Genomic DNA, 15860 nt, shown 5'->3' with positions numbered 1-15860 from the left:
TGCTATGCAAACGGTTAGACTCAAAAATCACAGGAAAGTCTTGACTCGGCTCTGGTTGTGCTTTCATATGGTCTCTGTGGGACAGTGATGCTCAATTAACTTCTATTGCTGTCTACAAACTTAATAGAGTTTTTATAGCTAGAAGAAATCTGTGACATTTTTTCCAAGCTCTCATGTCTGAGATTAGCTGAAAATGGCTTTTGTCCTTCTGGTACAAGCCTATAGTGGGCTAGCAAGTCTAGGTCTAGGCATGGGAGAAGCTGTGCAATGCCAGTCTTTATTTTCCCTGTTCTCTCCAGCAGCCAGTATGAAATCTGCTCTTATTAACGGTTTCTGAAAGAGATAATATTCAATCCACATCCACCCTTTGTAATAAAAGGAAAAAATCTGGAAGATTTTTTTTTTTCCACATTCTGTCTGCTTTACACATTAGTTATTTTGTCTGTAGTTCAGCTGAGAATGGATTTTACAATTTTCTTATATCCATTTATTTTAAAAAAGGAATCTAAGCTCCCTTGTGTAACTATATACAAGACGAATATAAAACATTCTTCCTTCAGGGAGTAAGCCAGCTCAAGCAGTTAAGAAGACATTTTCCTTAGAGACAGATAATTTTATAATTAGCCACTACAGAATTTCTTGTGGCTTCCAGCCATTATGGGAGAAAAGATATTTGACCAGCCTGACTCACTGGCCTCAAACAACATTTCTGTCACTGTATTTTGACCAGACTGAAGTGGAACAGACAAAAGCTCTGGTAAAAACGACCAGCCTGCCAATGCAAGCAATGCTGCTCCCCCCTCGCCCCGCTTCAGGTTTTAATTAAGGTTAATCCTAACTTACTGAGTTTATGTTTAATAAATTGAACATAATTTATATGGGTCAAACCATGCACCTTCTACCTCTACTTCCCTTCTGGAAGACTTTGTGTTTACACACCTGCCAGATTAGATGATACTTCTGCTAGAGATTTGCAAAGTATAATAATGAACATGCATGTGCAAGATTCAGTGACATAGTGACATGTGATGTTACTACAGTGCCTGTTGTTTCTTTGTAAGACCTCAAGAAACTACTTCACAAGAGTCAGATCTTTCTTGTGCCAAGACATGTAACTTATCAAAATATGCCAATGTTTCTGCTTGAAGGAATACACAATTTCACTGAACAAAAGAACAAGGGAATGAGAAAAGAAGAATATAGAATTACAGTGAGAAAATTATTTGTCCAAGATTAGAAGAAGAGACTCTTGAGAAATCTAGAGTACAACTCCAGATCCTCAGTAACAGATCACATTTATTCCTCTTTCTGGAAGGTGCTTATTTTCGTCTAAACATATGAACTTTTTCCTAGCTATATGCCAGGTGTTGCAGTGAAATAAAGCTGGTATAGCATTTATTAATGTTGTGCCTTGGACTTTATACTGAACACAGTAACTAAATCAGATATTTCATTCCCATTGCTATTTGTGCATTAAATATCTTTCAGTCATTGCTTCCCATTCAAGAAAACTGCTCAAATCAGTCATACCCGTTAACATGCTCTTGTTGCCCACCCAATTGCTAAGCAAAGACTGCTTAACTAGTCATATCAGTAGGTTTAGACAGTAGGAAAGTTTGAAAGAACCCTTTGGACAAGAATAAATGGCAATGTTATGTACTGCAATATAACCTGAGGAGTAACAATTGAAGAATAGCTCTTAAAGGCTGAGAAGATGAAACCAATTGATGGATGGATGTAGGGAGAAGAAAAAGTGACCTGAAGCACATGGAAAAGAACCATAATTGAAAAACATTAATTTTAATCCAAGTGATTTCCCTGATGCTTTTTATTTATTTTCTTATCTTGCAGTTTGATCTTGCTACAGTTAATGCTTTGCATATATTTCCCTTCTCTTTCCCCTTACAGCTTCATACGACATGCAAGCCTCACCTCTTCTATCTGCTTGGTGTAATCTCCCTGATGAGGCTCAGCTGCTGTGAGAAAGGAGTACGATGTCTTGCCTCAGTTGGTCAAGTTCACAGGCTGGTGTCTTGGCCAGAATTTACTCCTGCCTGAGCTCCTTGGTGTCAGCCTTTTCTTCCCTGAAGAGCCAGGACTGTTCCCCTTCTATAGCCTCAGTGCCTAACAGCACCACAAACCGAAGACCAAAATAGCGTAGGCTGATACTCTCATATAGTAATTTTCAACACAACCTTTATACACATTTCCCACCTATGGAAATTATTCAGACTAGCTATTGTCTACTAGTTCAGGAGCATTTTGGAGTGATCAAGCATTGTTAAATATAAATATCTCATATGACTACATTCATATTGCATATTAATTTCTGACCCATGACTCTCATATTTTAAAAGAATCCTGAAGAAATGAACACCTAAACCAGTCTGGTTAAGCAAAACAAGTGGTTTATCCCTGCACTCCGAAAGGGAAGAGTTGAAGCTTCCCAAAGAAAGCAAACGCTTAGCAGGCAGCCACACAGAGACCTATCAAGGACCTTATGTCAAAAGGGATAGTTCAAATGGAAAACAGATGAAAATGAAAGAAGCTTAGCTTTAAAGTTATTTAAGCAAAATACCACAACCTCAGTATTTCCAAGCAGAAAATAAATTCCCAAAATGATCAATTACTATTTCCAAGAATTATGCAGACTCCTACAATACCATAGTGCTGTGGTAACTATACTAACACAGACGCATGTTACGGCTATTAGAACGAATATGTTTATAGAAATAACACTGCAACCTTTACAACACAAGTCTACAAATAAAAAGCCTAGCTAGGTGTTCTGCATTTTAATAAACAGAGAAAGAGAAGTATTCAAAAAAGGAGGCAAGACTCATACCACCTTGAAAATAGGAATGTGGTGGTTTATGGGTAAGGAGAGCACAATTGTCTTAGGTAGTAAAGGGAGCGCTAACTCAACATGCTATTTTGAAATGTTGGCAATTAAGTGTTCATAGCTGCAAATGTTCTTATCATAAATTAAGTGAAAATGGACAGTAGTTTTTATTAAATACTGTGACTAAGTGATGCAAGTTTAACTATCTGAAAAACTTGTTTGCAAGTTATTGTTAAGAACCTCAGCAGTGAAAATTGCTTATAAAGACATATGTAAATTGGACAGGTTACCTGATGAAAATAGCATGCCTGAGAGTTTAGTCAAAAGGTTGAGATCTTGTTTATTTGCAGTCCTTTGTCTCACCTCCAGAAACAGATAACTGCTAACATTTTACTTTGGTGGAATGTTAATTCAGTGTTAATAACATACAGTGTCAACCTATATATTTGTTTTGTTTTGAAAGTATAAAACAGTTCCTAAAAAAAGCTGTGATAATTTTTACTTGACTATACAATAATGAGCCTCAATAAATGACAAATATTTAACTGACGACTTTTTAACAGATAGCCAGATGCACAACTGCTCATTCCTCAAAGAGCCCTAAGGTTTGCTTCCTAGAGACTTATTAATTTTAAATGCCTGTACCTATGTTAAAATAAATTGAGAGTGCTTTTTTCCATTAAAAAAAGAAAAAATATTCTCTTAATTTCACTGTCACGTAGAAAGCTCTTTTGAGAGACATAGGAAATATTACAAACAGAAAATGAAGCATTCCAAGTTGTTTAATAAGTAATTCTAAACTCTGTAAGACGAACGGCACAAAAGTAATTCCAGCTTTTTTTTTTTTTTTCCTGGAAACAGAATTTAAACAGAGATAGGCTCTAACTTGTAACAGATATTTATGAAAGAAAATGGCAAAAGAATAGTCTTTTTTAATGAATCACTGTGCTCAGATTCTTCATCACAAAAAAAGCCCAAGAAACAGATCAAATGAAAGTATGACTACAGAAGTAACAGACATTTTTCATTAAACCTGGAGAACACAATATCTGCTTTATCTCTGCATACATTTCTATATTAGGTTTTGATTGCTTGATGGTATTCATAATGATTTGCAATTCTAATATCATTTTGTTTGGGATGAGAATCTGTAGCTATTTCAAGGGGTGAAGGGCTAATTCACATGCTATTTATTGTGACTTTGAGTGCACCAAAATATGAAGGACTAATCTTGCTCCAGCTACATTACATACAGATTACCCAACAGAGCTACTGAAAGCATTGCTTTTAGTTTATTGACAAGTCTTGTGATAGCACCTGGGTATTGGAAGGATCATCTCACTGGCTTTAGAATATTATTTTCATAATTTTATATTAATAAGAGCCTGGCAGAACACAGGCATGGCTGGTCAGCTGTTTCCTTGGTCTCCATGGAAATCAGTTACTCTTGAAATGGGCAGTACTTGCCTGAAAGAAAGCTTTTTTTTTTCAGCTATGGCAGGATGCGGTAAGGTCTGAGCCAGACAGCTCCATGTAGCTTAGGCAAGAGAAACCATGGAAGCTCTCCAATTTCCACAGGTGAGCTCCCTCGCTGTCACGTTTCTCTGACCTCTGACACAACCCTTGTCGTGGCTGATTTCACCCATTTACACATGCCTTTTTTCCACTTAAAACCTGAACCAGTGTTCCCAGAGGGCCTTTCTCTCCTATAAAAACCTATGACAGTCATGTCTACGTATAGATCATCAACTCTATCTGGGCTCACAGCACAAGCCTATAGCTTATAGTGGTTTATCAGCTTGCCTGCAATTGAGAATGGGTTTGAAAGATCTTTACTTCTGGAGGAATAGCTTCACCCAGCTAGTTCCAGTACCTGCTGTTGAAATGAGAAAAATAAAATAACCCTCCATAAAATAAGGCATGTGGATTTGAAGTAACATATAGTCCAGAGGAATGCAAGCATAGTGTTAATGTATACAAGGAAACCAATGATAAAATATTGCTTATCAACAGAAGGAAGTTGCTTCCAATTCAGGTAGATGCAACACTTTTTATATTAAATAAACATAATTTTCCATGGTTAGAAGATTTGCAAAACTAATTTGTCTACATTCCTGCAATATATACACATTATAGTTAAACAACACTTACACGTCAGCTAGATATTAAGTATTGTAACAATGAGAACCCACAAAATTCTTACTTAAAAAAGATAGTTGGTACTTGCTTAAAAAAAATTAGTTTTCACTGAACAGGAAAAAACCAAACATACAAGGGAAAAAAACCCCCAACAACAACCAACAAACAAAACCAAACCAGAACAGCTTTCTTTAGGTCTTGTATTATCTCATTAGGCAGGAGTATGAATTACAAACAAGAACCACATGAACACTATATAAACAAGACAGTAAACAGAAAAAATTCATTGGAGCAATTTATAAGTGTTCACAAAACTGTAGAGAAATGAAGTTCCTCTTAACTGAAGAAATGCACAGGCCAAAAGGCATATTAACCAACGCTGCCTGATTTATTTCCTCAACTCCCAGACAAATATTTTCTAAGTTTTACATAAAATTGCAAAGATTGAGACTGTGTTAAAAACAAACAACAGTGAGCTGCCAACCTTTTCATTAAGGGGGATCCCCAAAGGTTTTTTTGACATCAGCTGATCTTCTATGTGAAGGGAAAATGGCACTAATAAAAATCTTCTAAAAATACAGGCAAAACATGTTTTCCTGTAGCTCACCTCTGGGAAAAATAAAGTTACGACAATTATATACAAGCACATCACAGATTTTGACTGTGAGGTGTTTTGCAGTTCCTCTGAAACAGTGCAACAGCACTTAACACCACGCTGAGCTCTGATGAAGCCATGCTGCCGTTGTATGCAGCTGAAGGAAGGCTGAGCTAAAGGCTCCTGTCTGGTTGGCACAGTCTGGGAAGATAGACCCTAAAGAAAGGGCCCTTCAAAAGATGATTAAGGTGCCTCAGCTCATGAGGAAATTCTTCATATTTGTGTTTGAAGAAAGACAGAAAAGAAAAATCAATAGTGGGAATGCGTACCAGAGTAAATCTCAGGGGTGCAATGGAGCAGTAGATAAATGTGCAGTCTGACAGTAGGCTGGGGTCTATCCGGCTGCAACTCTGAAAGAAGTTTTCAATGTAGCAGTTCACTTTGCTTAAGGGAATAGTTCTAAAATCAATGCATCGCTCAAAGAGGTACATCTGCCATTCATTACATATGCTTAAGTTGTGTTACAAGCACCTGAACTAGGAATGGTAGCACACACAGCCTGCTTATTCTACCACTCAGGATGCTCAGAGCCATGGACAACGAGCTCTTCTGCAAGCTGTCTGGGGTTGCTATTAAGAAAAGGACTTTCCCCCATAAGACATGATGCTTCTTTGTATTCTGAAATGAATTAATAATCCAACCTGTGGGTAGCTGGAGCTGCAAGACAATTTTAAAATTTTGCCTTGCAAAGCTGTGACTTGCATTTCAATGCAGCTACGTCATCAGGGTAATGAAATTGCAATTTTCTAACAGAAGTTGCGTATCTAGGCAGAAGTTGATTCCTCTCAGTGTCCTGAACACATCATTCCTAAAACAAACGGAGACAGTAATAAAATGTTTTCTTGAATGGTTTTCCTTTCTCCTTGTTTCATTAAGGTCATTTTGACCATGCCTGTCACAGCTGACCCTCTCCAAGTGATTTTTTTTTTCCCCCGCAGTTGAATCAGACTGTGTGGTAAGACGCTCATTTGTGTCAACTCTTCAATCATCTGCTAGCAGAACAGTGAGAGGAAGAGCATGGATAGCAGAGTTTATTCTCTGCACTTCTTATCCCCGTTGACTCTTCACTATACTGATCACAATCCTTTTTGAAACTCTACAAGAGCTGAGATTCTTAGCATCATTACAAAACACTTAATGTTATGATGTTAGTCATAAAGTTATTCCTCCGAGGAAAAAAAAAAAGACTACTAAAATGGAAGTATCGGAAACAAACAACATTTCTGTCAATTGAGCACCCCACAGTTACAAATGATATTCAGAAAGGCTGTGTGATACCACTGAACTAAAAAAGTGTATATAATCCTGTATTTGGACACTAGATGGCAATGTTAGATTTTATTTAGTCATGTGATTGAAACAGTGATTAAATGGGATCTTCTAAGAGAGGAAAAACCCTTTTTTGGGTTAAAACTGAAGAAAGGACTGTCTGATCTAGCCAAGTAAGAATAAAGATCAAATCTTAGTGAGTAATCCATATAAAATTGTGGAAAATCAGCAAAATACTCTTCCATGAGATACAAAATATAGATAACCTGGGTACAAACATCAAGTGGAAGATTAAGAAAAAAAGAACATATTGTCGTAAGAGCACAACATGCAGTAAAACCATAAAGCTTTATTATTATCCCTTGAAAAACATTTTACCATACAGTTCCAGTGCTTCAAAGGAAGAAACAAAAGAAATGTAAATTTAACAGTCCTTTACTAAATTCTTCCCTTCTCTGTACTACAGGTATCAAGACATCTGAGGACACCAAGTTTTCCCCAGTCATCATGAATTTATTCTTAAATTTCACTACAGTCTTGAGCAGCCAGCTCTGTTTTAGTAAGGAAAAGCAGTATTTTCATCTAACATAAAGAACCACAAAGAAGAAATGTTTTTAGGGTTATTCCTGGGAGAAATGATGGTAGGAGAAAGTTGAAGAAGAGATTACAATATTGTTTTATAATATGCAGAAAGCCTAGGCTGTTACAAGGACTGTCTTTTTAAATGTATTTCACACAGACTTTAGGCTTGATCTTGTCTCCCTACATAACAGAAAATGTGTGAAATAAAGGGTAATTTATTTATTTTGCCACTCTAACAGCAGCAACAACTGTTTTCTCTTTGTCTGTTTGTCTTGCAAGTAAGAGCAAGTGTCAGGCAAAAGTATGGAGGTCAGCTCCATTCCTGCTTTCTCGGCTGTTTCATCTGCCCATGTTGCAAAACTCCCTTTTATGCAAACCTGTTTCCTGTTGAATGTTCAAAAGATTCTTAAAATTTTAAATGTGCATCTCTCTACATTAGCAATCCTTACATACAGTAATGAACAGGAAAATGAATAATATTTTATAAATAAAATCAACTGGTCTGGTTGTTTTGCCTCACAGTCAAACACTCTTTATTCTGTGCTATAAAGGGAGTATTAAACACGCAATCCCTCATGCTGTCTTTGGGAAACATACACCAATCTCACAGGCAAACAGATTTCAGAAACGTTCCTACTAATTCAGCAATTGCTTTTGCTTAAAATTATATTCAGGGACAATCCCATTATTTAAAGACCATCCAAACCAAAACCACGCAAAAAGCCATTTTCCTTCAGCTGCAGTGATTCTTCTCTTCATGGGCTTTGATAAAACCACATCCGCAAGAAAGATTTCATGTATCAACAAACATAAATGGTCATTTTAATGATTCTGACATCAGAGATAATTTTCTCAGAGAAAAATAAGCTCAAGGTTAGATAATTTCAGATAGAGGACAGGAGTACTAGTTTAAATTTGACAACAAACTTCCCAGGTTTCTCGTCTTATGGTTTGCTGCTCTCTAACCTAAGAACAATAATCAAATCCAATCTGTCTGGTGGGATGCTATGCTGCTGCCATTTCAAAGCCATGGGGACAAAAATGCTTGAATGTTAATCTAATTATCTGGTGGAAACACTTTAGGCAGTGTGGTTAAAAGGAGGAAAACACAGCAGGAGATGCAATACAATTGCACTACGGAAATCAATCACAGATGTTTTTCTACCTGTCTCGGCCAAATTAATCTGTCATCTCTCCTTCCAACAGCTCTGTGATGGTTCATATTTTGACTCATTTCCCTAACTACAACCATACATGAAACACAACAGTAAGAGAAGGAAATAAAAAGACAGCTTAAATGTTATTTTTAAATCGTATTTGCAATTCAAAAAATGGCATATGAACACTAAGTGTTCAGAGCAACTCGGCCTTGGAAATGCAAACAAGTCACAAAATTTGTAGACCAAAATAGTCCCTATATATCGGTTAAAGGAGATAAATAAAGCTGAGAAGTTTATTTCTCTTACCAGTTATGAGGCACAACTCTCTCCCATTTGATTATTTGCTGTTTATTCCTGGTGCAGCAGTGCCTTGAAGCCTCAGTAAGTCCAAACTCCCTAGTAAGAGAAGGGATAATTCTTGTCCTACAAGAGACAAAGCAAGTGATGAAGGAAGGTAGAAGCAAAGGACTGACAAAGTTAAAGGATGCTCCTACATAATATAGTGTATCAGTGGCAGAAGGAAAAACAGATGGAGGTTTCTGGAGCCCTGGCCTTGTGCATTGACCTCAGAGGGCCTAGTCTCAATGCTTGTTGCCATTGTTTTGTTTACTTTGGATGTACCAAAGTCTGCCTTCCCCAGGCTCCTCTCTCTCCATTAAATTCTCTGTTTCATTAGCTGGTGTTTTAGAGTTGAGCGAGCTGGGCTGGCAATAGACATAGATCCAAAATTAAATGTGGGCAAAACTACAACTAGAAATGCAGACAGTAACGCAGTTCATCGTTTGCATCAGTTCAGATGACAGCTCCTCATGAACAACTAATGTAATCACCCTGTGAAACCAGAATACAACATTGAGACATGGCTCACTTGAGCTAAATGAGCCTGAAAGTAATTCAGGTATCTTAACTCAGACAAGCTGGCGTGGCAAGAAGCAGCACCTGGTTTCACTGAAAGGAGAGGGATCCTGATGCTGGTTGCCATCCTTTTTTTCCAATACAGTTGTTTCATATAGACTTAATGTAGGAAAAGGGTGCAAATAGGGGGCAAAGCATTTGAGGAGGAGTTACTTTTAGCTGTTGCAAAGGGACCTCAGACCTAACACAGACTTCCTTGGGACTTGATGCAGCCCATTTTGGTTAGACAGGGCTCTGACAGGGGTGTAAGCTTTAGTTCTATCAGGGCAGCAAGCTCAAAGTCTTACTTCTGCATAAGTAGAAAGATGTTGCTTTGTCACAATACTGAAGCGTAACAGCAAAATGCATTAAAAAATAGTATATGTACCCTGCATGAAAGTTACTTTTTCTACATTAAAAGACTGTGTACATGTCATAGTATCAGAAACGTGCATCTAAACATCATGCAGGTTTTTCTAACAAGTTCCGTAACTCCCTTAAGATTTACAATAATTCTCCTACTTTCAGCATTCTGTGAAACTGAAGTGACATCCATGAATCCCCAAAGCCTGAATTAGTTTAGATCATCTTTCTACAATGAGGACTGCAGAGCTTACTTCTGTGAGCTGAAGATCTCCCCAAAATATTAACTTTTAGTTACTTGATTAGCTTAAAAGAAATATCATTTTTCAAGTTTGGAGTATAAATAGATTAACAATGCCAATTATTGAAGAACTTATAAAGATTCAAAGAAAGTGTATTAGTATATAAGAGTTTGGAATTTATGTTGTTCCTTCAGAAGAATGACATATTGCGCACAGAAGATCAATAGGAAAAGAAAAAGGAAATACCCCAAAAACCACCTGCTGTTCTTTTGTAGAGATATCTCTGCTCTGGGCAGTCTGCCCAAGAAATAGCAAAAGATTTTGTCCCAATAAAAATTGCATTACGAAACAACTACATAGCCTTACTGCTTAAACAAGTGTTAAGAGTTTTGCCTTCACGGCTGCTTCTTGGCTCCTTTTCACTGCAGTTCAAGGCTGGCACCACACCATGCACTGATGGGTGTACATCAGAGGGCATTTTGACTTCATCCATGGGAGTCAAGTCCCTCAGTTTCTAACACAATCATTTATTTTGGATTTTTCATTCTAACTATGACATGCCAAAAAAGTCCACGTTAATCTTCTCTCCAAAGCAGACATCAATAATATTACACACCACTGATTTAAAAAAAATTAGTAAAAAACCCAAGTAAAAGAGAGCAAGGACCAAAGATTTAAGTTGTTCCTTTCCACTCAAAATCAAGGCATGAGTCTTTGGGTGGTTTTTTGTTGTTGTTTTGTTTTAATGAAGGAAAAGGTTTTACAAAAAACCCCCAAAACCCCAAGCTAAAAAACACACAACAAATTTTGATATTCCACTGATAAAGGCTACATCACTCATAAAACATATACTTCCCTAAAAGATATAGTACTTAAAATAAAACTATAGTTCCAGTTCTCAGTCGTTAAAGCGACTTAAGAATGTAAATGAGGCCATGTTTATAGGGAGCTATATACTTTTTATTAGACCAACTGATGGAGCCAGGAAAAAAAAAATAGATCAACTTTCAGGCACTTGTAAACTGAGTTCCCTTTGTTACTTAGAGCAGAATTAGTCAAGAATGCAATATGATCATCTTATTTCTGATGATCAAAATGTTGTAAGATATTAATTAACTTCTTTTTCTCTTTTCATATGCATTCTTGTTTTTACTATTTTATTACTCAGAGGGTTAAATCTGTATGCTTGAACACTTTCATATCTTGGTTCTACTTGACAGATAAAAATAAGTTTCTAGGATATTTTAATAATGAGAAGTTCAAAGTAACAAGAAAAAAAATCCTGGGAAGATGACCAGAGCCACAGAGCACAGGCACCTTTAATCATGATTGCAGCAGCTCTTGGAAAGGGCTCTAGAGGTTCTCTCTGCTTCTGCTCTGCATCCAAAAGCTAATACCTGAAGTATACGTATTCAAGGCATCTGGCAGGTCGGAGTTCCTAAAGGGCATATAAGTAACACAGCAGTTTGAGGAGGCCCTTTAAGTTCAAGGTCTCGCCATTCCACAGATTCTTGTGAGAAGAGCTCAAGTGTTCTTTTCTGATTACTGAGATAGTTCAGTTAAAGGGACTGCGGGGATAGGATGCTTTTCATGGTAAGTAAGAGAGCAGAGGAAGGTACTGAAAAGCCAAGTATGCAGGATGTTTCAGTGGATGTGACAACCTTTGTTTGCGTTGCTTTGTGAGATCTATGTTGCTCTGTAAATACAGATCTGCAAATGCCTGTCTTTATAGTAATGTATATCGCTGTCTGCATTATGGTGCGGACACAAAGCACAGTATCATTCTTTGTTCAGTTGAAACACCTAGTTAATCCAAACAAGAGCTTTATAGGCACTGGGACTTCAGATTAAGGTATTTGTCTGCAAATCATACCAAAAATTTATTTATTAAATAATAATAAAAAAAATTGAGTATTCGGATATCAGTGTCTTATCGTAATAAATGCTCCCTGAAAACTTTGTGCACAAAGAACATTTCCATAAAGCTCTGAACCACCATGAAAGTAACACAGCTAACAACAGCTTGTGAAGAAGTGGTGTGTTAAACACTAATTATTGAAAACATAAGCCTGTGTGCTCCAAGCAATAATATTTGAAAACATTCCATTAAAAAAAAAAAGAATTCTAAGAATGCCAAAAACAAAACAGACATTTGGTAAGTCTTCTGGCTAATAAATTAAAAGAGGCTTTCCTGAAGGTACCACATGTTTTCTTAATGACAGTGGTTTTGATGAGAAAATGTGGTATTAAATGGCAGCAGTGTAGGTTACCAGATCTCAGGTTTATCTGAGTTATGTTCAGCACAGAGCCCAAGGCAGGACAGAGGTTGAAGTCACCTTCTCTCTGAGCAACCACTGCTCTCGTTGAAACACAGGCATGTCCAAGACATACAGGAGCCTTTAAACTCCACTTCAATGAGTTTCTGAAATTTTGCTCTACAATTGTTGTAGAGCTGCTTTAAATGGCACAATGCGAGGACTCAGCTCTGTAATAGATGGGGCAGATATAACGCACAGCTCAGAACTGCATGCTTTTATTTGCATTTTGAGATAAAAATTAATATGTTAAATACCAATTGATTATCCAAACCATTAATTCAGGATTAAGGAATATTAAAAACACACATCATGCGTAACCAGCTAATCAGCAACAAATCCAAACTTAATAAACTGGTATTTAATTGTATCTTGTTAAATTTAGCAGTCGTTTTAATCATAATTAAAAGCAATTCCAAGATGCAATTTAAATCATTACCAAAACCACTTGCCAGTCCATTTCAAAACCAAAAATAAAATTATCTGAAGTTACTATTGATTTTTTTCCTTCTCCAGGCTGACTACATTAATTTATACACAACACTGTGTCTGCCCCAGTAACCATGATTAACCCACACCAGCCAGAGCCAGAAAAGCTGTCCAAGGTGACAGCCAAGACAGACAGGACAATAAACTGTAACTGCACTACCAACAACAGTAAAATGCATTGCTTCACTGCACTGATTTCTTTGGAGTCCCACCTGACCAGCAGCACTGTAGTGCTACAGTTCTATGCAAGATTATAAGGAAACCACAAAAAACATTTGTACATGACTGTACAATGCTCCTGTATGGTGTTGTGTAGAAATTAAATACTGCAAAGCGAGGCGTACAACTCACAGAACTCAGCTATAAGAAAAGGGACAAGGACTTTGGATTTACAGATTCCTTCATCTCAGCAACCAAAGGATTGCAAGGCCCTATTGTGTTCTGATGGTCAGATTCAGGCAGCAGGAAGTTTATATTTGCCCTCTTGTCTTTTCATCAGAGGAGATGGGGAAGAGCTGCTCAGGTGATACACACTGCCCTGAGAACGGTCTGCACATTACTCATGCATCTACATGAGAAGAAGGGATGAAGCTGGTGTATTAATCATGGACGTACGCATGGCTGAGGACAGAGCTGGGAAATGCTGCCACAGCCCATGAAGAAGGTCCACCTACCTCTGTTATGGCAGTAGAGGCTGGACAGACTACACCCATATCTCCTATACTTCCAGCAACTCTGGTACAAATGGGCCTGTTTATGTCATCAACCTTAAAGTTTTTGGACACATGGTCTACAACTGGATGGGCATCATTTGGTAATACATTGACATTATATCCATAGACAGGAGAAAGGAGATACAGTGCATTTATGTAATAGAGAGACACTCTATTTCCTCTGTAGATGCAGTTTGAAGATAGTGAGATTAAAAAAGGGGACCTCCACCACCAACAGCACAACGCATGCTTTTTCCAGAGCAATGTGGGTGTATAGCAGCACAATGCCAGAAAGCACAGACATAACATTAACTTTACTGAAAAACACACATACCTGGAAAAAAAAAAATTGTTCTTTTACTTTTTACACCAAATTTAGTTTCATCAGCAACTAACTAGTTCACTCTCCCTGTCGGTGATGTATATAGATTAGACACTGTTTATGTTTGAGGAATACCCCTTTGGGAACCCTGCTTAATACTTCTTTCCAATTTAGAAGAGCTTTTCTGACAAGCAGTTGCTTGTTCCCAATTTTTTTAGCTAGTCTTTGTCCTCTGTATCCACTCTTATGTCCTCCCTTGGCTAGCTGCAGCTTTCAGCTTAAGCAGAATTCTATGAAGCGTAACTTTTGCAAAGACTTTTCTCCAAATCCATAAATTAAGCTGTATACAGTGCACTATGGAGGCTATTGCTGTGTCTTCAAAAGAAACAGCAAGAAAGCTTGGCTTAGCAGGAGCCACATTGTTCCTGTAATGTTGCTTCTCCAGTCACGCTGGCTAGTTCCTCTGAGGTTAATGTAAAAGATGACTGTTTCGTCATGTATTTCTTTCTAACATATTGAGAGAGATTCTGCTCTGGGTGACATCAAATTATCCCTGGAGTAACTTCACAGATTTCAGAGATTTAGTGTCACCTGCACCCTTCCCCTGGCATGGATGTCAAAACTTAACATCTGGTGTTACAGATTCTAGAATTTAGCATAAACTAATATGCCTCCTAACTGGTTCAGGGAGTGAGACTTTGCTTAAAAAAAAACCAAACACAAAGCAACCAACCAACCAAAAAGGGACTCTGCGATTAATGCAAGTCCTATGCATGGAACAAGGGCATGACATGCTTGGGATTTGTTCTGCAGAGAAGAGTTCAAGTTGAGAGTTTTGCCCCAAGGGCCAGCTACTACCCTTAATCTGTGCCTCCAGCTTCCACCAGCATCACTGTAATATGAAGCAGTTAGACTTTTAATAAGCCTGCATCCAGCCAACCTTCATGACTATTTCAAGTCTCCATCAGGACTCTCTTATGATTTGTAACCAGAACATCTGCCATCTCTTGTTCAACTGTACATCTTTTCTACAGTCTCAGAGAGCATCCTGATCCTCTGTGAATACTGAGCCTAAATGCACATGTAAAGATGCTGAAAGTTGCTCCCAAAACTATCAAACAATTCAGTCACTCCTCTCTCTGGGCATCTTAATGGCATTGCAGGAAAATAGCCATACACTTGCTACTATTTTGCATGGAGTTCAATTGACATAGAAGTAATAATCTAACACAGCCAATGTGTCAACATTAGTAAGAGTGTTTTTAGCACACTGTCTCCCTACATTGGGAGACAATGTAAACTCTTTCCCCCTGTGTGAAACCCTAGGAGTATCCTTGGAAAAACAACATGAATACACCCGAGAGAGTGGAATGGCAGAAGGAGGGAATAGGAATGAAGTGGAACTGGAAGACCAATTCTTCCTCATCTCTTGTTTTGGACTTTGTAATGCAGTCATGATCACATTGCTTTAGGTTGAAGAAGAATGGAAACTGGGTACAAGGAGAATATAACAGGCCATATAATCTGACCAAGGAAAACCTGGTCAAAGGAAAAATAAAAAAAAGGCATGGACCTCACAAGCTAAAGTGTCTTTAATTTAACTGTTGCGTAAGATTTCTTTCTCTCTTTCTCCAGTAAATTTGCATGCAGAATGCCCTCAAATCCAAGGAATTAATCCCCTTCACTTTGCATTCAGCAGTTGAACAAGAGAGAAAATACAAATCAATAAGAGGTCTCTGTGCCATTAACAGGTTTGTTGCAATTCTTTTATTAAACCAAAAAGCGAGTCAAATCCAGACTGCCAGCAGAAGGCACATCTTAGCTGTTATAAATGGACAGATAGGGAATAAGGCAAATAAAATGAGAAGACAGCAC

This window comes from Phaethon aethereus, assembly GCF_964289735.1.
Source record: "Phaethon aethereus genome assembly, chromosome: 14".
Taxonomy (NCBI): domain Eukaryota; kingdom Metazoa; phylum Chordata; class Aves; order Phaethontiformes; family Phaethontidae; genus Phaethon; species Phaethon aethereus.
This window is presented reverse-complemented; position numbering follows the sequence as displayed.